This window comes from Cyprinodon variegatus, unplaced genomic scaffold (assembly GCF_000732505.1).
Source record: "Cyprinodon variegatus isolate N-32 unplaced genomic scaffold, C_variegatus-1.0 Scaffold200, whole genome shotgun sequence".
Classification (NCBI taxonomy): Eukaryota; Metazoa; Chordata; class Actinopteri; order Cyprinodontiformes; family Cyprinodontidae; genus Cyprinodon; species Cyprinodon variegatus.
In genome coordinates this window covers 1,051,583-1,062,305 of record NW_015150653.1, presented here as the reverse complement: position 1 = coordinate 1,062,305, position 10,723 = coordinate 1,051,583, and positions in this window count along the sequence as shown.

Below are 10,723 nucleotides of genomic sequence, written 5' to 3'. Positions count from 1 at the left end.
TTGGGGGGGTTGGGGGTCAACACCCTGACACCAGGATGGCCAAGAAGAAGGATGAGGTGAAAAGAAAAGGAACAGGAAGAGTCTGAGAAGCTTTAAAGAGTATGAGGACAGAGGAAACGTCTTGCACATTTTAATGAGCTCACTGCTAGGGTGAGAGCCATGGGAGCCCAGTTCCAGCCAACTGTGTGTGTTTGATCTCTGCACTGATGATGCTTCTCTTCCTGTTTGCCTGTTATTACCAGACTGTGCGGAAGATAAACAACCAGATGAGGCACACAATTTCATCTGCTACAGCTGTGTGTGTGTGTGTGTGTGTGTGTGTGTGTGTGTGTGTGTGTGTGTGCAAGGCAGTGCTGTAGGACCAAAGCTAACCCATACCTATTTGATTCACTTGCTTTCATGATAAGTTAGAATTAGTATGAAGGTTATTGCAGCACAGCAGCTCCCTCATGCTCTCCTAATGCTCCTAGGGAAAATAAAGTTTAAAGGGTCCAACAGTGGTTTCTGGCCTATAGAGGGCGCTTGGCCGCCGCCCCACCCACCAAAAAAACCATTAATTAGACATTAAAAAGCTTTATTTATATATATATATATATATATATATATATATATATATATATATATATATATATATATATATATATATATATATATAATATATATTTTAAATATTTTGAAATATATATTTTTTAGATGTGCAAGATAAATATTTTGGGATACGGTAACTTAGTTAGATGTAAATACAATTGAATTCCTTACTGACTTAGACTTAGACTTGACTTTATTAATCCCTTGGGATTACTCCCTTCGGGAAATTGTATTTCCAGTAGCAGGAAAAATTGCACATACAAGAAAATTGAGGATGTTTAGACACAGTATATACAATAGAAAATAGAATCAATTAAATAAGGTGTAGGAAGATGTATTGGGGGATGAGGATAGACAAATAAATACAGAGGGCTATAGCAAAAACAATGACTTAAATTAACAGTTATGTAGTGTATTGCACTTGAATGGTTGAGAAAAAAAAGAGTGTCCAGATTATAAAAACCACAGCGAGTAACTACAACTCCTTCACTTCTGTTCTCTTAACTCTATTTCCTACTCCCCCCCCAGAGAGGGAGTGATGTCATGTTTTAACACTGTTGTGTTAAAACATGACTATTGCAAAAATCAATATTTTTTGTAATGTTTTTTTTTTTTTTTTTTTTTTTTTACGTAAAGTAGGACAATGACCACAGTGAAATTGGTTAGAAGTTGGATATTGGATATCAAAGCTACACATAGTATGCGGGTTGTAGCTTGTGGTTTATCCGAACAAGTCCCTCATTCGGAGTGCATTTGAGGGCAAATAAAGTTGTGAGGGCTTTAAGATTTGAGATTAATTTGGTATTTAGGGTAAACGAAGGATACGTTTCTGGTATATCTTAACTAATGAGTCAGTTCGTTTATTGTTGATATGATTCGCAGATTGTATGCATTTCTTTATTTTAGTATCTAAGAGAATAAAGAGGGTTTCATTTTATTGAATATACTTCTATGAATGTGAAATTTTACAAATAATATAAATAGATTAACCAGTATTTAATCTTTAATTTTTCATCGGATGGGTGACGTATTTCTGTCCAGAGGGAAAACATTTTTACCCATTGACTCTCGTTAAAAGTTGTACATGCGCAGTAGCTCCGCTGCAATAGAAACTTATAGGACAGATCAGGGTGCACCTAAGTCTTGCAATTTTTTAGTTGCTCTCTGTTGCCCCCATGAGCCGGTCTCATTTCTCTTAGCTCTTATCAGATAATTAGTTCTCCCATTTTTTCTGTCTCCCATACCTGTATGTAAACCAGTTACTCTTTGCTGGTGTCTTGTGCTTACTTTATGTCCAATGTGTGTTCTCCCTTGATGTCTCCTGGTTTTTGGTATTTTGCTCTTGGATTTTGTTTGTTTCCTGTTTTCTAGTGATGGTGAGATGAAGCCTCATGAGGCATTGAACCGTTTAGGGTATTTGCTTCAATGACCTCCACAGTTCATGAAGCTTCAGGTGAACATGTCACCATATAATTTTGATTTTTTTTTTTGCAATTGTTTATTTTACCATTTATGTTCCTTTGAATTGTTCATGACTGGTGTGTATAATACAATATCTTGTAGGGTTTTTATGTGTTTGTAAAATGTCTTGAAAAAAATCATTTAAGGTACACGGTTTTCTGCCATTTTAGTGAAATAAGCTCAAGCAGACAGTGAAAGTGGGCAATGATGAGCAAAATGAGTTAGTCATTTTATTCAAACATAATAGTTTTTCCACAGTTTTGGTTTTAATCTGGTTGGAAGTTATGTGTTAAACCAATCTCTTGGCTAAATCAACCAATCTAATTTGGCAGTGTTTTTACCAAATCTATATTTATACTAGAGCAAACCAATACAAATTAGTCACATTAGCCAAAATACTTGTTAGGTATTATCACTACTTCCAAAAATCTAGGGTGGGTCTTGCTCAGTTTTAATCATTACATTTTTTAATCTAACCAAAACAGTTTTAACCAACTAGAGTTTTTTTTTAACCAATATATTCTTAGAATATATCCAAACTCTATCCAACTGACCGCACCTCTCGTACAAACTCCCACATCTTGACTGAAGTGTTTAAATGCCTGTGGAAGTGCGGAGCGAGGTAAACCCCTTTCTGAAGCGGTCACGTGGTAACGCGGGTAGTGAGGCTTCCGACATCATCTATTTTTGCTCCTCCGTCAAATAAAGCAAGCCTCGATACACACGTCACTGAAATCCCCCCCACCTAGTACTCAACAAGTGTCGGCTCATCTCTTAACATCACTACTTTTTTAATTAAATCAGCCAAACTCATCTTAATAAGGTGGGAGTCAGGATGTTTGTTGCTAAGACTGAATTGCTGGGCCTCATAGAAAACTGTCTGTGCTACAGCAGCAGTGAGAGACAGCGAGAGAAAAGTTAAAATAAAACATGTTAACATTTAACCATTAGTTTCCCTCATCCAAATTTTAAAGCAACCAAATCTCTTCTTTTTGTAACTTTGTATCATACACCAGGTCCTTACTCTGAATGAATTTTCAGAGTTCCTATCTGTTTCGGTGTTTTGAATACTGACAGGGAAACGTACTGGGAAATTTTACACACATTCTCATCTCCATACTTTGGATCCTGTGATGACATATGGCACTGAATGTGAAGAAAAAACAGTATTTCATAACAACCCTCCCATAAAAGAAGGTTTCACTTTAGCAGATCATTATCAGATAATGCTGATAACGATCAGCATTATCATTGGAGCAGATTTTAAAGAATCTGTTCCACTTTTCATCTTCTCTGTATCACTGGACAATGCTGCAGTGGGTAACCATTCAATTTATTCCCTTTCACAAATTGACAATTTAGCTTATTGGGTTGTTTTTATTTATTTTATTCAACCAGGAAAAAAATCCTATTTAGATTAAAACCTCTTTTTCCACATTCATATCTTGAGGTAGAGTACATGTCAGACTAAATAATACTACTTCAGCAATAGTATCAAGGCGTATGTCTCGTAGCATGCCTTTCGGTTGTGCTGTTCTTTTTGCATCTCGTTGCAGGTGATTATGAAGCAGACTGAAAATGTTTTGTCATTGTCTCCTTTCGATCTCCTCTTTCTTTCATCTTTTCTCTTTTTTTTCTTTTTCTTCTTCTGTTTTTTTCCTGTTCTGTTCTATTTACATTGCAGTGTCCATATAAACTGTAAAACTCCCTGCATAATTATAATAAAGCAATTTATATGCATGAAACAAGTGGAGCAATAGGGCAATTGCCATACTACAGCACTTGTTATAGTAAAATCTGTTGGGCTATTTTTGGCATCTAGACAATTATTCTTATTGCCACATTGCCAGACAGGACACAGTAAAAAAAAAAAAATAAAAAAATAAATAAATAAATAAATAAATAAATAAATAAATAAATAAAAAACTCTTTTTCAAGGGAGTCCTGGCCAAGAGGCAGCAAAGTTACATAATTAACAGAGATACATTAAATTGAAGGACAGGTACATAAAAAAGCATAGCAAGTAAAACAACTACGGATCATTGAGGCTGTTTCAAATTCCTTCACTTTCAACTTAAAAGCATTTAAAGATAAAAACTCAGGCAACTTCTAGTTTCTTTGTAAAAAAAATTCCACGCACAAGGAGCTGCGTAGCTAAAGGGCCTTCTTCCCTATTTCAGTGCGTGCAAAAGGAACAGTGAGTAACAGCTGACCGTTGGATCTCAGGATATAAAAAGCCATGCTTTTCTGTGTAAGTAAGGTAATGTAAGAGGGCAGTAATCAAAGAACGGCCTTGTAAATAAAAGTGTACCAATGACACTGCTTTAGAGAGTGAAGACCATCCCACAGGTCACAGTGATGTGTCATGGCTCTACAGTTCATGATGAACCTTAATAAAGCATTGTAAACAGAGTCCAAAATTTGAAGACATAAGGAAGTGGCTTTCTTATAAAAAAGTTCACCATAATCTAAGACGGATAAGACGTGGCAGAGATAAGACGTTTTTTACTCCAAAAGAAAAACATGTCTTATTATGAAAGAAGAGGCCCAGTTTAACTTTTAATTTCTTCACAAGTTTATTAATAAAAGGTCTGAAGGTGAGGGAGTCATCAATTACAATTACAATTACAAAGATACTTATATTCATGTACCACCTAAATGACAACCCCTCCAGAGTGGACACTACTGGCAGGGTTTGAGACACCTTCTTATGATGTGAAAACAACATTAAATTTGTTTTGTCAGCAATAAGAAATAAATGAAGAGTTAATGAAGAGTTAATAAATGAACACTGTACAGCAAAAAAAGGCTTTCTGAGATGTCCCAAAGCAATAAATAATGGTATCATCAGCATAAAAATGCGTATTAGCATCATAGAAATTTTGTTCAACATTGTTGCGGTCACTTCAGTGCCTTAGAAAACAGACCCTTTGAAAAAGAAAAACTTTAAAAATAAAAAGCTGGCTCCTTGGTTTAATGCAGAGCTTCACACTTTGAAGCAAACTGCAACGGAACTGGAGAGAAAATGGCGCTCTACATGCCTACTGAAATCCTACTTAGTCTGGAAAAATTGTTGCCTTGTATATAGGATGACCCTTTGTAAAGTAAGTGTAGAATATTTCTCCTCATTAATTAGAATAAAATTAATCCTTGTACATTTTCTACTCTCCTTTTTCAATAAAGTTGCCAAACTCACCCAAACCCCTAGCTCTGTTGAACCGCCCCTACCACCTGCACCTAGGAGTAAGGATTTTATGGGACTGGAACTCAGAACCTCAGGATTACAAGCTCTATGCCCTAACCACCGCCAATCCCCCTATTTAAGGATGTATTCACTCTGATGTCCTCCATTTGAGATGTGATTAATCTATTCCTGTTACAAGGATATTTACCTCAGGCTTTTAAGGTAGCTGTAATTAAAACTTTACTTAAAGGTATAGTGGAGGATTTTCACAAATTCTTTTGAAAAGTGCTTGTGCCTTTTCACTGGGTTTTTATGTCCCATCAGCAAAACTAAATATGTCACTAACAAATATTAAACATAAATTGTTAAAGACCCTGGCCAGACTGTGGAACATCAGGGAATATAAACGTATATGGAATCAATACATTGGCGACATGCAGTGATTAAGCAAAAGGCACACACCAATTGCATGTATCAACCCAGTTTGTGATGCATTGCGCAATCCGAGGTGAGGCCTGGCTCGTTACTGCCACACCTCGCATTTCACCCTTGTATTTGAACATTAAATACGCAATTTAATTGATTTTGAATATAAACTTTTTCACATTTCGTTACAAATAAAATCAGTGGACAAATATTAAATTAATTTTATGTTATCATTTTTTTCCTTGTCATGCCTCCCCTGACCGCATGTGCCTGGGTTTCAGGGTATTTGTTTCCTTTGTCTAGCCAAACCTTGACAGGCCTTCTAATCAGATAAATCAATTGGAACTCCATAATCCTTGTGGTGCTATTTGAATGCAACCATTCAGAACCCCTCAAAGTGAACTGAAAGCCACTATTTTTAGAGAGGAGGCTGGGAGCCACACTGATCTCACCAGTTTGATGCAACACAGCTGTGATTTGCATAAAGTTGAGGTTTCCAGACTAATAGCAGCTGTAACGTGTTACTGGGCTTAAAATAACTGAGCTCAAGCCTTCTCTTTGGGTCAAACCATCAGGGACATCATAATCTGTTGGCAGAGGACAGAAGAGCATGGAAGAACTGAAACAAGAACTGTTGGCTTCAATGTGGGACCCCTCCTAGTGAAGTCAGTAACCTCATGTAACAGCTCTGGCTGTGTTTTTTGTCCACTCTATAAAGCCTCAAACTCAACATTATTTTTGACATTTGAATTGAAAAAGATTCCTGGATGAGAAGTGAAATGTCTTCAAACTTGGAAACAAAGTCCAGTGTTTTTCGTTTTGTTTTTTACTTTTTTGGAATATCTGTTCTGAAGAGAGACCAATACTTCAGCTGGATGGATGATATGTCGAGCCAATATTAGCATTTTATTCTTATCTTGCATTGGCTGTATGATATAAGCGTGTTCACAGATCCATTAGTGCAGTTGAGTTGCCTTGAGTTCACAAAAGGTAATTGCTTTACCAGACCATCCATGCACCATCACTTCTTTTTTTTTAGTTTTTACAGCACTAGTTGCTAGTTTTTTTCGACAATAGGCTTACAGGAAAGGTGGTATGAGAGAGAGGGATAGACATGCTGAAAAAGATCACAGGCCGGATTCAAACCCAGGTCGCCTGCGTTGAGGACTAAGGCCTCCATATATGGGTCGTGCGTGTTAACCACTGCCCACCTCCTTTTTTTGACAACCGAGACATTTGTAACATTTTATCACTGTGTCATTTTCTTTATGTAAATGAAGAAAAATCTGAATCAGACATGCTTTAGTAATCCCAGATGGAAATTACTTTTGTTACATTGTCCAGATATACAAACATTTATATATATATATATATATATATATATATATATATATATTAGGGGTGGAACGGTTCACAAAATCCACGGTTCGGTTCGATTCACGGTTTAGTGGTCACGGTTTTCGGTTCGGTTTGATTCGGTATATGTTGATTGTTACACCGAAATCCCATAAAAATTTATGAAATTAATGAAAAAATCCCCCAAAAAATAATGGAATTTTAATTATTTTCAATGATCCGCGGAAACCCTGGATCATTTCCGTATGTTTTGCTGCTTTGAATTTACCATCTCCAAGGGACTCAGAGCGGAGCGGACGGGAGCCACAGTGGAGGCTGTATGCTTTGCTTTGAGCAGGCGGTCTGGAGCACAGCGGGGCGGAGCAGGGGTTGCTGACGGAGTATGAGGGATTTCAAGGTTAGCATGACATGTTGCTGTTAGCATAAACAAACGTGTTGCACAATGCTTGCACACTGTTGCACTTTTATCCACAACTTTCTTTCCGCCGTCATCGTAGGTCACTCTAAATGCAAAGCAGTCCCATACAGCAGACCTATAAAGTGCTGCTGGCGCGTCTTCCAACTCCTGTTCTTTCCCACTCGCCATACCCACACAATTCTCCACAACAACAGATTTTACAGGCCAATACAAAACACCTGTTTTTTTTTCTTTTTTTACTGCAGTGAAGTAGAAATTCAGCCACATACCACCTTAGGGAATAAAGGTTGCCGAACTTTGTTTCTTCTATATATATATGTAAGTGTAAACACTTCGCCTATGTGAAAAAGGAGCAGCGCATGAACCGAACGAAACACGCGTGAATCGAACCGAGACAGTCGAACCGAACGGTTCTGACGGTTTTCATAAATCGTCCCATCTCTAATATATATATATATATATATAAATCCAATAACGTGATAGTGACGTTGTGCAGAAACAGTGCAAGGAATGGATAAATGTCCATTATAGATGGGTTGGGGGTGTCTGAATCACTTGATTGAGGCATTGTACAGATTGATGACCACAGGCAGGAATGGTTTCCTTTGGTGCTCTGTGGAGCATCTGGGTAAAAGGACTCTTCTGTTGAAGGAGCTCATCTGCTGGACCAGTATGTCGTGGAGAGGATATGAGTCATTGTCTAAGATGGACTGAAACCTGGACAGCATCCTCCTCTCTGCCATGGTCGTCAGAGTGTCCAGCTCCTCCCCCACAACATTACCGGCCCTCCTGATCAGTTTGTTCAGTCTGTTGTCAGCGAACCTCAGCCCACTGCCCCAGCATGTGACAGCAAAGAAGAGTGTGCTAGCAACAACAGACTAATAAAACATCCTCAGCCATCACCCCCCAGATGTTAAAGGACCTAAGCCTCCTCAGGAAAAAGTCGGCTTTGGCCCTTTTTGTAGACTGCCTCTGTGTTTCTAGTCCAGTCCAACTTATTGTTAAAGTACACTCCTAGTATTTTCCGAGTACTTATACTCCTCCACAGTGTCAACAGGAACCCCCTGGATGGAAACAGGGGTCACAGGTGTTTTTGTCCTCCTCAGATCCACTATTAGCTCATTAGTCTTTGTCACATTGAGCTGCAGGTGGTTCAGCTCACTCCAAGTGACAAAGCTGCCCTCCACAGTCCTGTATTCACTCTCCTCACCCTTTACAATGCAGCCAACAATTGCTGAGTCATCAGAAAACTTCTGAAGGTAGCAGGACTTAGTGCAATAGTTGAAGTCCGAGGGGAAAAGGGTGAAGAGGAAGGGGGAGAGGACAGTCCCCTGAGGGGCCCCAGTGTTTCTAACCACCCTGTCAGACAAACAGTTGTGTAGGCATACATACTGTGGTCCGCCCGTCAGGTAATCAACAATCCAGGACACGATGGGGGCCTCCACCTGCATCGCAGTCATCTTCTCACCCAGCAGAGCTGGGTGGATGGTGTTAAAGGCAATGGAGAAATCAAAGAACATGATTCTTATAGTGCTCGCCGGCTTGTCCAGATAATTGTAGACTCTGTTCAGCAGGAAGATGATGCTCTCCTCAACTCCCAGGCGGGGCTGGTAGGCAAACTGTAGTGGATCAGTGAAGGGTCTGACAATCAGCCTTAGCTTTTCCAGGACTAGCATCTCAAAGGTCTTCATGATATGGGACATCAGTGCCACTGGTCTGTAGTCCTGAGGGTCGCTAGGGCACGGCGTCTCTGCCACAGGAATGAGGCAGAATGTCTTCCACAGCACGGGGACTCTCTGGAGGAGCATGCTCACCCTGAAGACTAGGCTAAGTACTCCACACAGCTGATAGGAACAAGCTTTGAGCACCCTGGGGAGTACACCATCGGGGTCCGCAGCTTTGGCGGAGTAGAGTCTGGTTAGCTGTCTTCTCACCAGGTCAGGAGTGAAGGACACTGTGGGGTAACAGTAGTGGGAGGGGTGAGGTCCTCATGTTGTGGAGGACATGATGTGAAGCAAGGGGGAGGGGTGGAGTCGGTGGATGTGGATTGAGGTGGTGAGGAGCAGACAGGGGATCTGTAAGGTGGATTGGGGAAAGGTGGAGAGGTTGTTGTAGGGATGCCAGCAGTAGAGGGTTGTGGGGGATGAGCCACAGTATTAAACCTATTGAAAAATAGGTTTGGTTCATTGGCCGGGTCCACGCAACTCCAACCCCACACCAGTGGATTTCTGGAAACCTGTGATGTCTCTCATCCCACTCCACACATCCCTCATGTTGTTGGTCTTGAGTTTTTTCTCCAGCTTTCTCCTGTATTTGTCCTTAGCCTCCCTGATTTTACATTTGATAACCCCCTGCACTCTCCTCACCTCCTCACGGTTGCCATCCCTGAACGCCCTCTTCTTCTCATTAAGGATGGCCTTTATGTCCTTGGTGATCAGTCCGAGCTTGGAACATTGCAGTCCACACAGAAGTTGATATAGTCCGTGATGCACTATGTGAGTCCATCAATGTCCTCCCTGTGGGGCTCACAGAGTGCAGGTCAGTCAGTCACCTCAAAGCAGGCCTGCAATGCCTCATAAGCCTCCTCTGACCACCTCCTCACAGTTCTTGTGGTCTTAGGCTTCCTCTTCACCAGGGACATAACAGGGTTTGAGGTGAACCAGGTTATGATCTGACCTGCCCAGAAGGGGGAAAGAAGAGGAGATGTATGCATCTTTAATGTTAGCATACATCAGGTCCAGGGTCCTCTCCTCTCTGGTAGGGGAGCTCACATATCGTTTGAAGGTCGGCAGAACTTTGTTCATGGTGACATGGTTAAAGTCTCCCGACCGATAATGAGGGCATTAGGCTGTTGAATCTGTAGTTCGGAAGTGGTAGAGTGTATGATGCCTTACGCAGATGTTGGACAACAGCGATAACGTGTGGGATCTCTCTGGGCAGCTGATATGGATGGGAGTCCAACGGCCAGCAGTTCAACATCCAGACTACAGAGCTGTTTTTTAATGGTGATGTGATCAGGGTAACACCTTTTGCTGTTTACTAGAATGGCAAGCCCCCCTCCTTGTCGCTTACCACTCTTAGGGCCGGATTTATCAAGATCCAATTTTGCGTGCAGTAATTTGCGCTCGCAAACTGGAATTTTGCGCGAGGGGCTGAACCATGGTTTGCGGGTGATTTAACAGATTGCAGAGTGATTGCATAACTGGTGGCAGGTGCAAAACTGTTGGAGACGCCCTATTTGAATGATGGTTTTGCACGTTTTGTGGTTTGCAGCAAAGTAGTTTGTAGTT